The sequence below is a fragment of the Artibeus jamaicensis genome, unplaced genomic scaffold (genome assembly GCF_021234435.1).
Source record: "Artibeus jamaicensis isolate MK-2021 breed Jamaican fruit bat unplaced genomic scaffold, CSHL_Jam_final contig_1998, whole genome shotgun sequence".
NCBI lineage: Eukaryota > Metazoa > Chordata > Mammalia > Chiroptera > Phyllostomidae > Artibeus > Artibeus jamaicensis.
In genome coordinates this window covers 10,423,031-10,436,823 of record NW_026521407.1, presented here as the reverse complement: position 1 = coordinate 10,436,823, position 13,793 = coordinate 10,423,031, and the positions used below count along the sequence as shown (strand labels likewise).

Below are 13,793 nucleotides of genomic sequence, written 5' to 3'. Positions count from 1 at the left end.
TATCATTTCAAAAATACAAATCATTTCTTTTTTTAAGATTTTATTTATTTTTATTTTTAGAGAGAAGGGAAGGAGAAAGAGAGGGAGAGAAACATCAATGTGTGGTTGCCTCTTGCACATCCCTTACTGGGGGCCTGGTCCACAATCGAGGCATGTGCCCTGACTGGGAATCAACAAAGATACAAATCATCTATACAAGCTTATTCTCTCTGGGTTTATCACTTTATAACTAGTACTGCCATACAATTTTAATTCCTGTTGTCACGTGATGGTAAACGCTACTGTGGTTCCTTATATAAGGGAGGGCGAGTACAGCATGCTGAAACAATGGAATGAGCCTAAGTCCCAAATAACATAACCAAACCAAATGGGGCCACCAAACTTTGGGTAAGGCCCTTCAACATTCCTGTATTGAATACAATACATTCCTGTATTGTATTGAAGTTACTTTTCACTTGCTTAAACTTCCTGAGACTAGATGGCTTTACGGTAGTTTCAATAACAAATTGGTAAGAGAATTATATCATTAGAACATGCATACTGAGACTGACTGGTTGAACTCATAAAAACCTATGTTCTATTAATCAAATTCATATTTCTTGTGTAAGTGCAATGTCCTTATGACACTATTTGTCAGTTTCCTATCTAATAGCATCATCATGTAAGCCATTATTAGATTCAAATAAAGTAGTGAATAGTCACTAAATTGTAAAATAATAAAACAAACAAAAAAACTAGTTAAGTGATAATCTTTTAGAGTGGAAGTTCAATGAGTACCTCCTTTAAAAATGTTAGTCCCTTAGCACTGGTTGGTATGGCTTCGTTGGCTGGAGCGTCACTTCATATATACCAAAAGGTTCAGGGTCTGATTCTTGGTCAGGGTACATACCTAGGTCGCAGATTCAAAAGCTAGTTGGGGCACGTACTGGAGGCAACTAGTCAAGGTCTCAATCTCTCTCTCTCTCTTTTTCTCTCTCTCTCCCTCCTTCCCTCCCTTTCCCTCCGTTTCTATTCTCTGCCACAACCCCCACCTCCCACTTCCTCCCTCTCTGGAAGTAATGGAAAAAAAAATCTTCAGGTGAGGATTAAAAAAAAAATGCTAGTCACCTGATAGTTAAAGAAATCTTTTTCAGCCAATGAGTCTTTTGTGTTCATTCACTTCTTCATAACCTTATTGTTTTAAGAGTTTGGAAAGATGCTTGATGCATATCTCCTATCATTATTAATATTTAAGAACATTTTAAATAATGATGTAACAACCTTTTTCTCCGAATTGTAAAAAGACTCCTCCAATTAGAAATACCAAATTCCAATGTATTATTCCACCAATTTTTATTTTAATTTACTTCTTTCTTCAACCAAAACTATTAGGAATATACATATACATATGTGTGTGTGTGTGTGTGTGTATATATATATATATATATTACATATATGAATTTCGTTAAAGAAAAACACTAGCCCCAGACCTGTTAAACTAGTCTGTATGACAGCCAAAATGTTTTCCTAGTGATTCAAAAGGGAATAGAATTTTACATAATGAACTATACCTGAACCTGTTAACAGCCCTTAAGAGAGGTTAATATCAGACAAGAGAATTCTGAGGCTGGCTTTCTATCACACTGCCATTTCACTGGCATAACTCAGTCATTTCTGAACTACAAGTTCTCTAAAGCTAAATGTCACCATTTCCCAACCTCTCCCCCCATTTTAAAAACAATTAAATCTTATGCTTGATGTATTTCTATTCTGCACTGTAACTTGTATAAAAAACTTCTGTAACACAATTAAACACAGCTTCATAAGTTAATATTTTGCCATGGACACCTTTCATATGCCCACTTTACAATATTTGTTAATTATTTTTGTATTCACAACAGTCTTCCTATTATCAGAAATTAAGAAAGTGAGGCAAGAAAAGTGGGAAGAGACTTGCTACTACTTTGTAACAAGAAGGCACCTACCTGGAAAATGTAGCTGCTGTCCTGTTCTATATTACTATATTAGACCACAATGCTTTCCTTAAAAGTGCCTGTCAAATAGGCAGCACAGAAATACTCCTCAATCACAGACATCTAAGGAATTCCCCCCAAGAAGTAAGAGAAAAGTTCATTCAAAAAATGAAATCAAAAGAAAGTGAGATTACAGGGACCAACTTCTGAGGCTGAGGACTAGGTTATTTGGTTTATTCCACACATTGGGAAATTACTGAACCATTGCTTAACTAGAAATGGAATTAATCAGGAAGTCCTCGGGCCTCTTGATTTCTGTCTTAAACCCCTAACAAAATAATATATATGAAATTAAAATCTTTCCCCCTACTGGAGCAGCTATATTCTTACATACTTCTATAAAACTCAAAAGACATGCATGGAGTCCCTGGTATTTAGAGCTGATTCCAAGTGCCCACGAGTGTCCACTTTCCGTGTCCAAATCCAAAAATAATGTTGGCACTAACACGGGCAGGACCTTGACACACATTTTCCTCTAAATCATTAGCCACACATCACCTTCCAACGTCCTATCTCCAACAACTTGATCAGTAATGGTAAACGGGAAGGAGAAAGTAACGAGAGGCACATACGTTTACTAGTGGCTCACAGAAAACATAATAAAACCCTGGGAGCAGGAGGAGCTGGAAAGAGATAACTCTCCTGGTCCTGGTTCCCACCACCATACAAAGAGACAGCGAGAGCAAGAGAAGCAGGGGTCTCTGCACGCCACACCGCACTCTGCAAGAGTTAGAAGACTTTCGATGCAACTGGACCCAACCCTCAAAATTCCCCTCCCACGTGGGTTTTTCTCCCTCTCCCGAGCGCAGAGTCGCAATGAAGAGAGGAGTCAGAGGAAGGAATCTGACCACGCCGGCGCTGGGACTGGAGGGGTGGAGAGGCGAGCCCCAGGCGGACATCCCAGCCCCTTCCTGGGCTGTACGCCTCCCGGTTCCTGGTCTGAGCTCCCACCTTAGAGACCCCAGGCCCTGTCAAGTCTCCCAAGAGGGGAACGAGAAGCCCCGGAGCTGCGGGGAGGCATGGGCAGCCTAGCACCGGGTCTGTCCGGCCGGGATGGAGCCAGGGCCGCGTGCGGGCGGAAGATGGGAGGCGGCCTCCAGCTGCCACTGCCCCTCCCCGGGCCCCAGCCTCTCCAGGGTCCGAATCACTAGCTCTGGGGCTTTCCTCACCTCACCTCAGGCTGGCGATGTCCACGGTCCGGCGGTCCCGGACCCCCTGCGCGGGGACGGTGCTTGGCGGGAGGAGACGCGGGGAGCTCTGGCGATGGCTGACAGGCGCGCAGCACCAGGTCCGCTGGGTACACGGGAGGGGGCGGGGCTTTACAGGAGCCGGCCCGCCCCCGCCCCGCCCCCGCCTCTCACCTCAGGGGGCGAGTCCCATGAGGTGACTGCGTCCGGGGTTACTCGAGGCCGTAGACCTCCGACCCCGCTCCGGGTTGGGGCGCTGTCTGGCCAGCTGAAAGGAGAAGCGCGGACCCCGAGCGCCAGGCGAGAGCCAATGGAAGGGCGGCGCGGGGCGGGGCGACGTGAGGCGATACTGATGGTCCGAGCGTCGCTCTGCCATTCGGGACCCAGCGGCTAGAAGGCGGGCGGGTCTCGGGCGCGAGCGGCGCCCCCGGCCCAGCTTTCGCCCCCCTTTCTGCTGGGGGCGGGTACAGGGCTGGCCGGCCGGCTCCCCCTCCTGGCGGACGTGGGAGTGGGGGAAATGGCGCCGCTTGCACCTCCCTTCAGGGAGGAAAGCGCCCGGGCCAACAGGCGTGTAGCGCGGGAAGGGAGCCCAGAACCAAGCAAAACTGAGTAGGGTGGTTGGTGCGCGTGGCTCGTAAGGACCTTTTCGTGTCCAGTTCTGAGACCCCGAAGAGGTGGGTATTGCACCCGTGAATTGCCCAGGATCACACAGGCTGGTGTGCAAGTTAGTGCAGGCTAAATAACCCCTATTCTGGAGCAACATAACCAGACTCCCCGGCTCTCTCCTCAGACCCACCTCAAAGGAGTCTGAGCGCCTGGATCCTGGAGCATTGAGGCATCACTAAAACCAGCTCAGGGGCAAGGGCGGTGTGCAGAAGGACCGCAGTCTTTCCTGCCTGCCCGGAGCAGGGAAAATAGCAGTAAATTCCCGACTTCTACTGGAGCAAACCTCCCAACTTCCACTGGAGTTAACAGCAGGCCTTTGAGAAGCAGACGAACAGTTTCTCTAGTTTTCCCAGTCATTTCATAGAAGACTTTCATGGTGGCTCCGTGTTGAAAATTAAGAGGAACTGGAAAGAACCCGATATATAATAGAACTGTTGGGTGAGAGAAAAATAAAAATGCACTTCAAAAAAGAGGATGAGTTTAATGGAGCATCCAGAGCACTTCTCTGATCCTTACACAATCTTGTTCTTAAGTCCAAGAGATACAGAGGATGATTTGGTGAAAAGTTTTTTGCCAGAGGGCAAAAGGTCAATAAGGTAGAAATAACACACCTGAGGCCAGAAGTTCTCAAGTACGCAGCTGAGGTCAGAAGATCTTGGGCAAAGCGGAGGCAGGAAGATTAGTCAACAAGGAGCAATATTCACCTAGGAGCCCTCAATATCACTAGGTGGAAGCTTCTCCAAGAGTTTAACCAATCTACTTTAAAATAATAGGGACTAGCCCTGGCTGGTGTAGCTCGGTGGATTGAGCGTGGGCCTGTGAAGCAAAGGATCACGGTTCAATTCCCAGGCAGGGCACATGCCTGGGTTGCAGGCCAGTTCCCAGCAGGGGACGCATGAGAGGCAACCATACATTGAAATTTCTCTCCCCCTCTCCTCCCCTTCCCCCCTCTGAAAATAAATAAATAAAATAAAATAATAGGGACTAGCCCTAGCCCTGGCTGATGTGGCTCAGTGGATTGAGTGCCAGCCTGGGAACTGAAGGGTCACTGGTTTGATTCCCAGTCAGGGCACATGCCTGGGTTGTGGGCCAGGTCTCCAGTAAAATAATAGGGACTAGAAATAAATTTAGAAAGATGTGGACCTCATCAGAGCACTGACCCACATTTCACAAAGGCTATGTTTGCCATTGGATACATCTGTCAGTTGAACAAACATAGGAAATCAAAATTTAAAGATAACAGCAGGTTTAGCAAGATGTTTGACTTGGCTGACTGAAAAAAAAAAGGGGGCCCGGGAAGAGGGAATTTTTACATCTCCCTAATAGTGGCCTCTGAAGCTGGTATGCAGAATGTGACTTTGGAAAGACTAAAAATCTTGAGGTTTCCTCTTGTATTTTTCATCTACCTTTCCTACTTCCTATGAAGTAATAGACTCTGGCCCCGAGATTTCTTCTTAGTGGTATTGCTGTTTATCAGCCTTAGGAGCACTGTAAAATTAGGTTACCATCAAAAACTGTCTTTAGCCCTGGCTGGTGTAGCTCAGTGGATTGAGTGCGGGCTGTGAACCAAAGGGTCACCAGTTCGATTCCCAGTCGGGGCACATGCTTGGGTTGCAGGCCAGTTCCCAGTGGGTGGGTGCACAAGACGCAACCATACATTGACATTTCTCTCCCTCTCTTCTTCCCTTCTCCTCTAAAGATAAATAAATAAAATCTTTATTTTAAAAAAGGCCGTCTTTATGTGAAACTGCAGCAAGCCCTTACATGTCCTGCTTTTGACCTCACTGAATAGAAATAGCCAAGGAAAGGCCTAACGAAAGAGCTACAGTGAAAGAAAATGAAGGATGAGTTAGGATACACCAAGAGCACTTGTGTGGGACCTAATAATCTAACTATTACCATAAAGTATTAAGATGAGTAGGCAGAGAGCTGTGTCTTTAAAACAGTGCACCTGGAATTTCAACAACTTGGAAGTGGTGCATGCCAAAACCTGCCAATCTTTACTGTAGGCTCTATAGAGCTGTTCCACGAATTCTTGCCACACAAGCCACTATGTCTGAAAGAAGCAGAGGAAGAGAGCCAAAGGGTGGAGAGAACTTACTATACAAGACTAACAGGTGGAAGAGAACATTTCTGGAAGCTGAAATAATAATGGGATGAACTGTGTCGTAGAATTCCTGTGTTGAAGTCCTAATCCCTATTAACTCAGAAGGTGAGTATATTTGGAGATAGGATCTTTAAAGAGGAAATTAAGTTAAAATGAGGTCATCAGAGAGGATCCTAATTCCAAGTGATTAGTGTCCTTATAAAAAGAGGAGATTAGGATACAGACACACAAAGAGGAGAGACCATCTGTGACTTACAAACTGATGAAGTATTTGCCAGAATTGTAGCTCTTATGCTTGAGAAGATGGCCATCTACAATCCAAAGAGAGAACCTTCAGAAGAAACCAACCCTGGGAACCCCTCGATCTTGGACTTACAGCCTCCAGGACTGTGAGATAATAAATTTCTATTATTTAATCCACCCAGTCTGTGTACTTTATTATGAGAGCCCTAGAAAACTAATACAAGTTCCCTTGTATTAATCAAATAGCCTCCAATCCTGACTGGTGTAGCTCAGTGGACTGAGCACAGGCTGTGAACCAAAGGGTCACCGGTTCAGTTCCCAATCAGGACACATTCCTGGGTTGTGGGTCAGGTCCCCAGTAGGGGAGTGCAAAAGGCAACCACACATTGATATTTCTCTCCCTCTCTTTCTCCTTCCCTTCCCCTCTCTCTAAAAATAAATAAAATCTTTAATTAAAAAAATGGCCTCCCAGTTTTTTAAGAGAATTTTTAAAGGTATCAGGGATTTATCCTGAACATTCCGACTATCTTCCAACCTTAATGATGGTCTTTAGTACTACGTGTCAACTATAAATAATATTTTTAATTGGAAAAAAAGATGATCTCTCACCCTACTGTGGAGTAGTAAAAAAAAAAAATCTGAGGGGTCCCTGTCTTTAAAGGTTCTTACAATCTAGTTGGGAAGACAAAACTAAACACCAAACAGAATGCATACAAGAATGTATACAGCTTGCTCCCGAGATAGCCATGTGAATTTTATAAGAGCCATAGAAGAGGATAAATTCTCAAAAATGACTAAGCCCATAAAAACACAGTATGTGAGTCCACTGTCCAGACCATTGTGACATGTTATTCTCAATTCTACTTTAGTTTATGGCAGTGTTTCGCAAAGTCTGTTTCACTGAGCACTTGGAACAGAATCACTGGGCGCCTGTTAAAAATGCGTATTCCCAGCCCCACTGCAGACTTTTTAAAGCAGTAATTATTCACCCTGGTAATTATTCACCTGCAGTTTGAGAACAACAGTTTAAAATTTATCTTTTTTTTTACCCCGCCCCCTAAAGTTTATCTTTATTGTCCTTCTCTTTGCTGCCAGTGTCCCTGGTCAAACAGCAATGCCTTCTAGGCCTGCACTTCCAAGAGAGAAAAGTTTATCAGGTCGGGCCAGAGTGAAACCGAGGGAGAAAAGTACCTTAATAGAAAATAGAACTATGAAGAGCCCCCTGTGCTGGTGGCTGTCATAGTTCCAACTTCTTTAAGTAGCAAGTCAATGACCAACTTTTAGGACAAAGGATAGAGGAAATACTGAGATGTTATCTCCCACTGGTCCCCAATATATAACATACACTCCTATCTTGCTTTGAAATCTTGCCACATTCATTCTTAACTTTGCTTACACCGTCAAACTCATCCTTCCTTCCTAATTTTCTGAATCCTTCTAGTCCTCAGAAGTCCCCTTTTCTCTAAGAAGATCTCTTTATTTCTCCAGCTTCTACTAACTTATCTCACCTCTGAATTCCTATGACAATGTGGTCACAGCCACAAGGTTCAGAATTTATTAGGCTTTAATTTTTTGTGTGTATGTTGGTTTTAGCTCTCCAGCTAAATTTTAATAATCTTAAAGACGAGAGCATTTCTTTTAGTATAGTATTCCCTTCTGTAACTACTAGAGTAACAATCAGTATGGATGTTAGTAAATCATTTATTGTCTGAACTAAAGATTTCCTGGCTCTGTACCTGAGAGGCCATGGTACTCCTGATGTCTGTCTGCTTATCCTCTTTGTGTTGCCTCTTGGAGGCAACGCCTCCAGTAGGGTACTGAACTGATTTACAGATGGACAGACTTCATCAAGGAAAGTCAGTCCCTTGACCAGAACTGTGGCTTCAATTATGACATAGAAAAAAAGAAGACACAAAGACCTTTATCTGAACACTATGTTCCTTTGCTCAGGTCAACCATTTGAATTCATCCAAAGTTGAGAGCCTGGAAACTTGACACCACAGAGTCAGAAAATGTCCTCAGGGATGCTACTTTATACGTCTAGTCCTGATGATGAAAGGTAGGATTGCCCAATGAAGGACCGGGTTCATAGTGGAGACCGACCACAATGTTTTCATATGGATATTGGAGTTTTCACAAGGCATTTCAGCTCTCCCTCCCTCCTAATTACCCAAAATTTAACACTTCCAGCCCTCATCTATACAATCTATATTTGACAGTCACCAAATCTTAGCTGCTCCTTCCAAAGCACCTGCAATATCTTTTTTAAAAAAACCTCTAAGTCCTACACGTTTCATAATTAAATACCTAGAGAAAGTTTAAAAGGCCCTTTTAGCTAAAGGCAGGAAAATGAACAAGATGACTTGTTTAGGTACTGTCCAGTTTTGGGATTTTGACATTTTATATTGATCAGCTTTATAAGCTTCTCATCTCTGAGCTCACTCTCCCACAGAAGACTTCCTGCTCCTGTCCTCACCGTCTCTCCAGACTTCTCCAGTGTCTTAATCACTCCTATTTCAGACTCAGCTTTTTCCTGTTACATGTTTAGGCCTCTACCCCAGACAAGTACCCTAGCTCTTCATTGTTATTATTATATGTGAAACACAATACATAATAAAATACAACATTAATACATAATTTTTATAGAGTCTTCACTTTTACAAGGAAAACTGAGCTATCACTCAACTTTTACCCTTTTCATTCCTTCAGTCTTAAAGTTTTCCTGTATTATAGAAAGATTTCACAATGCCCTTATCTCTTTAAAATCTCACCTCTGGTTAACACACTAGACCAGAAGGTAGAAAGCTATGTCCCCAATATAAGTCTTGTTTATCAGTGGACCTGCTGTGCTAATGTACCCAATTTTCTAAATGAAAACAAAAAGGAAGAAAGAAGAATAAAGGAAACGAAAATAAAATGTTGTTTAAATCAATGAATGAAATGGCCATAATCACTTGAATAGCACATAGTTTGGGGGGTGAATACAGGCAAGCAAAACTTAGAAGAACTGATTCTTGGTATTGATAATAGAACTAAAGGCATTTTAAGAGCAGCAGGAACTTTGCCTTCTCTGTGTTCTGTATTGTGAAGAGCTTGAACTCTTCAATCAGATAGAACAGGCTTTAAATCCTGACTCTGTCACTAATGAGTAAATGCCCCCTTTCTAAGCCTCAGTTTCTTTGTCGATGAAACTGAGGTATATTAGCTACCTGGTAAAACTGTGTTTTAGATTAAATATTATCATCAAAATGTAAAGTTTCTAACACAAAGCTTGGAACACAGTAGGCACACTGAAAGTATTACTTCCCCCTTTCTGTGTCTCCTTCCATTTCCTACTGGTGTTCAGTACAAGAACAAAATAGCCTATGGATGCTCACCTGAGACAAGAAAGATTTGCTACGTATGTCTGACCCTGCTCGTGGTGCCCCACAGAAAAGGCTCTTTGGCCTCTTTAGTAAGAATGTAAGATAACAGCAGTTTTGTGTACTGCAGATAGGAGCATGAAAAAGGACAACCTCTTAGAAAACAGTTTGGCATTAATTAGTAAAGCTGAGCACATCCGCACACCCTGGAACCCAGCTTCCATTTGTGGATTTATATTCTGGAGAAACTTTCACATGTTCCCCAGGAACCTTGTTCATTATGACCAAAAACTAAAAATAACCCAAAGTCTCCCAGCAGTAAAATGAATAAATAAAATATGATGTTTCATACAATGCAATATTATAAAGCACTGAGAACAAACCATTGCTACATGAAACAGGATAAATTTTACAAACATAATATTAAGCAAAAAAAAAAAAGACACAGAAGAGCGTGTTTCCTGTTATATAAGGTTAAAAAATAGGCAAAACTCATTTGTGGTGGTAAAAATCTGAATAATCATTACTTGTAATGGAGGTTGGTGACTGGAAGAGGATATGAGGAGAGGTGTATCCATTTTGTGTTACACATAATACAAACCTTACTTTAAAATACATAGTATCTGTTCTGGCTGGTGTGGCTCAGTGGATTGAGTGCTGGCTTGCAAACCAAAGGGTCGCAGGTTCAATTCCCAGTCAGGGCATATGCCTGGGCTGTGAGCCAGGTCCCCAGTAGGTGGTGTGTGAGAGACAACCACACACTGATGTTTCTCTCCCTCCCTCTAAAAATAAATTAATTAATTTAGAAAAATAAAATATATAGTGTCTTTAACAGATACAAGGAACAGACTGATAGATGCCAGAGGGGAGGGAGTTTGATGGGATTAAGAAGTATTAATTGGTAGTCATGCAATAAAAAGAACAGCCCAGGGAATGTAGTCAATAATACTGTAATAACTGTGTATGGTGCCAGGTGGATAATATCAGGGAATCACTTTGTAAAGAATATGATTATCTAACCACTATGCTGCACACTTGAAACTAATACAAAATAATGTTGAATACAAACTGGAATTGAAAATTTCAAAACAACTATAAAAATACATAGGGTCTGAAATGATGCTCAACATTACTAATGGTCAGGGAAATGCAAATTAAAACCACAATGACATTATCAGCTTGCACCTGTCAGAAAGGTTGGCATCAGTAAATCTACAAACAACAAGTGCTGGCAAGGATGTGAAGAAAAGAGAACCCTGGTGCCCTGTTGGTGGGATTGTAAGTTTGTGCAGTCATTGTTGAAAAGAGTATGGAGGTTCCTCAAAAATTAAAAATAGAACTACCTTATGATCAGCAATTCCACCTCTGGGTATGGTAATTATATAAAGAAATTGGAAACAGTAATTCAAAAAGAGATATGCACCCTATGTTCCCTGAAGCATTATTTACAATAGCCAAGGTATGGAAGCAACCTAAGTGTCCATCTACAGACAAGCGGTAAAGATGTGGTACATATATGCAATGGAGTATTACTCAGCCATAAAAAAGAATAAAATCTTACCATTTGTGACAACATGGACGGACCCAGAGGATATTATGCTAAGTGAAATAAGTCACTTATATGTGGAATCTAAAAATATATAAACAAAAAAATAATGAACAAAATACATAAACAAATAAAACAGATACAAACTTACAGAGAACAAATTGGTGGTTGCCAAAAGAGAGGGGACTTGGGGAAATGGGTGAGTAAGGTGGAAGAGATTAAGAAATACAAGTTATATCAGTTATGAAAACAGTCACAGGGATGTAAAGTACACCACAGTCAGTAATATTGTAATAATTATGTATGATGTCTGATGGGTTCTAGATGTATTGGGTAACCACTTCATAAGGTATCTAAATGTCTAATCACTATGTTATATACCTAAAGCTAATATAATATTCTATGTAAACTGTGACCAAAAAATACATTTAATTAACAAATAATATAGAGTATGCTCTATCTGTTTATATAAATTCAAAAACAGGCAAAATGAAATAAAATATACTTAATGATACCCATATAGATAGTTTACTATTTTTAAAAATCATGGAAAAATAATGATTGAGAGGAGGGAAAGGAGTGTGATCAAAAGGACAGACATACAAAGAGCTTCTAGGATACTGGCAATGTTCAATGTCTTAGTTTCGGTGATGGTTATGAGTGCCCACATTATTATTGTTATTGCTGTTACTATTTTAAAATATACTATGTTCTATATACTCTTCTATCTGTATGCTATATTCCAAAATAGAAGAATTTACAATAAACTCAGATAAAAAGTATACATCCTTAAAAGGAACAGTAGCAGAATGTGGCACTGAGATAATAATTTTGGAGGTGGACGAGGCCTTTGTAACCATCCTGTCCAATCATCTCATTAAAGAAAACAGGCCAGAGAAGTTAAGTGACTTACTCAAAGTCAGTCTAATATAGAGCCCAGGCAAGCCTCCTGGCTTCCTGTCAAGTGCTCCTCCTACAGACCTACCCTGATTAATTTAGTCAGTCCCAGTTTCCTAATATGTCCCAGTGTCATATCTCTCATCTGTACATAGCATAAGACTCACCTACATTACAGCTTTTTCCTCCACAATTTAAAAAATTTGTTGTAGGAATAGGAGATTGGGAGAGATAACCTCTCCTCCACAGATAGTACAAACCCTTAGAAAACTAGTCAAGATATCTAGTAGTAGAGAAACAACCTGGGTCTATTTCTCCAACGATAGTTATTTTGACTTGTTAATGTAGCTCTCCCACTTCCCCCACAGTATGGCTGCTACAACATGCAGACTGACTTTTGGGCCTCTGAGACACAAAGGAAAAGGGAAGGTCTGAGAGCTGCGGAAAAGAAAACGGTTGCCCTTTATTTAGGTCCGAGCATAGGATCTCTTTAGGGAAGAGTGAGCTCTTCTGCCACCGTGTGACATAGAATGAGAACAGCAAGCCCTCAGATCATTTCCTACCTCTGCTCCAAGGTGGCAGCATTGTAACTAGGAACTAATCCACAGAAAATGTGAAATAAGGTGACACAGTGGAAGTGTCTGATACTACAAGGGAGCGGAGAATCATGTAACCTTGTTACTGAAATAGTTACCCAAAACCATGTACCCTACCCACCTGCCCTAGGAGAATCAGGCAACTGTAGCAGGGAAAAAAGGAATGAAACTGCTGCTCTGGACCGATAAAATACTTGAGGCACTTATGTTCCTTATCAGTTGGCCTCACTTCTCTACTCTCAAGTAACATGCCTTGAAAAGATTATGTACGTGTCTTTACCTCCAACTCTCTCTGAGTTTCCACCACTCTGCTGAAATTGCTCTTCCAGGACTGTTAAATGCAATGGACACTGTTCTCATTATACACACCTCTCAGCATCTGACCAACTGATCATTCCTTCCATCCTTGAAATATTCTCCTTTCTTGGCTTCTATGACATCCACTCTCTTGGCTTTCTTAGCTTATACTCCTCAAGAGATGTCTTCACTGACCACCTGACTTAAAGTGACAAAGTAATCCTCTTACCCCATCTGCCAGCAATCCTTTACCCCATCATTCTGTTTGTTGCTGCACAACAACTACCACAGTCTCTAACTGTCTTGTATATGTGTTTGTATATTATTTGTTATTAGCCCTTTGCACTCTTTTTTTTGTCACCAGGTTTCTTGTCTGCTTCCCATCTTTTCATGTGAACATAGACTTGGTCTTGTTCACTGCCGGAATAGTGCCTGGCACACAGTAGGCACACAGTAAATACTTGCTAAAGGAAAGGCACTGTGGCTGCATGTTCAGCACTTCTCATCCTTCCACATTTCAGACAACGCCATGACCTTCCATGACATCTCTTTCCTTTTTGTTTTCCCACTAAGATTTCCCTTGATGCTCAACTTAGCCAGATTTCAATCAGAATTAAAATGTCACACAACAGGGTAACATTTAAATCACAATGTGATTCAGATCTCATGAACTCCCTCACGAAATGTACTTTGAATCAGCCTCCTTATTCACCATTATCAATCAGAGGGGCAGCCTCTAAAAACTTCTTCCTCAAGACCAAACCTATATGCTCCGGTGGGATACATTCGCACTGTGCTGAAAGGCTGCAGAGGCTCTGGACTTAGGCAGAGGATCTTAGCAGATCTTCATTTCTGCTTTATGATCCAGTTAGCCATGCTA

The 13,793-nt window shown here is 41.7% G+C and overlaps 1 protein-coding gene across 5 annotated transcripts in view; it reads right to left on the bottom strand.

The window, feature by feature from the left end:
* The window catches only part of ACACA (acetyl-CoA carboxylase alpha), a 278,851-nt gene that overhangs the window by 235,350 nt on the left and 29,708 nt on the right, over nucleotides 1-13,793 (bottom strand). Inside the window, exon 1 of one of the 5 annotated variants that reach the window (XM_053654891.1) lies at nucleotides 3,182-3,306. The exons of 1 other annotated variant lie outside the window; for it this stretch is intronic. The gene's annotated coding sequence lies outside the window, so the exon portion shown is untranslated. Of the gene's footprint in view, nucleotides 1-3,181; nucleotides 3,307-13,793 lie in introns of those variants that run through there. 3 more of the 5 variants (XM_053654894.1, XM_053654879.1, XM_053654882.1) reach the window with 3 other exon arrangements.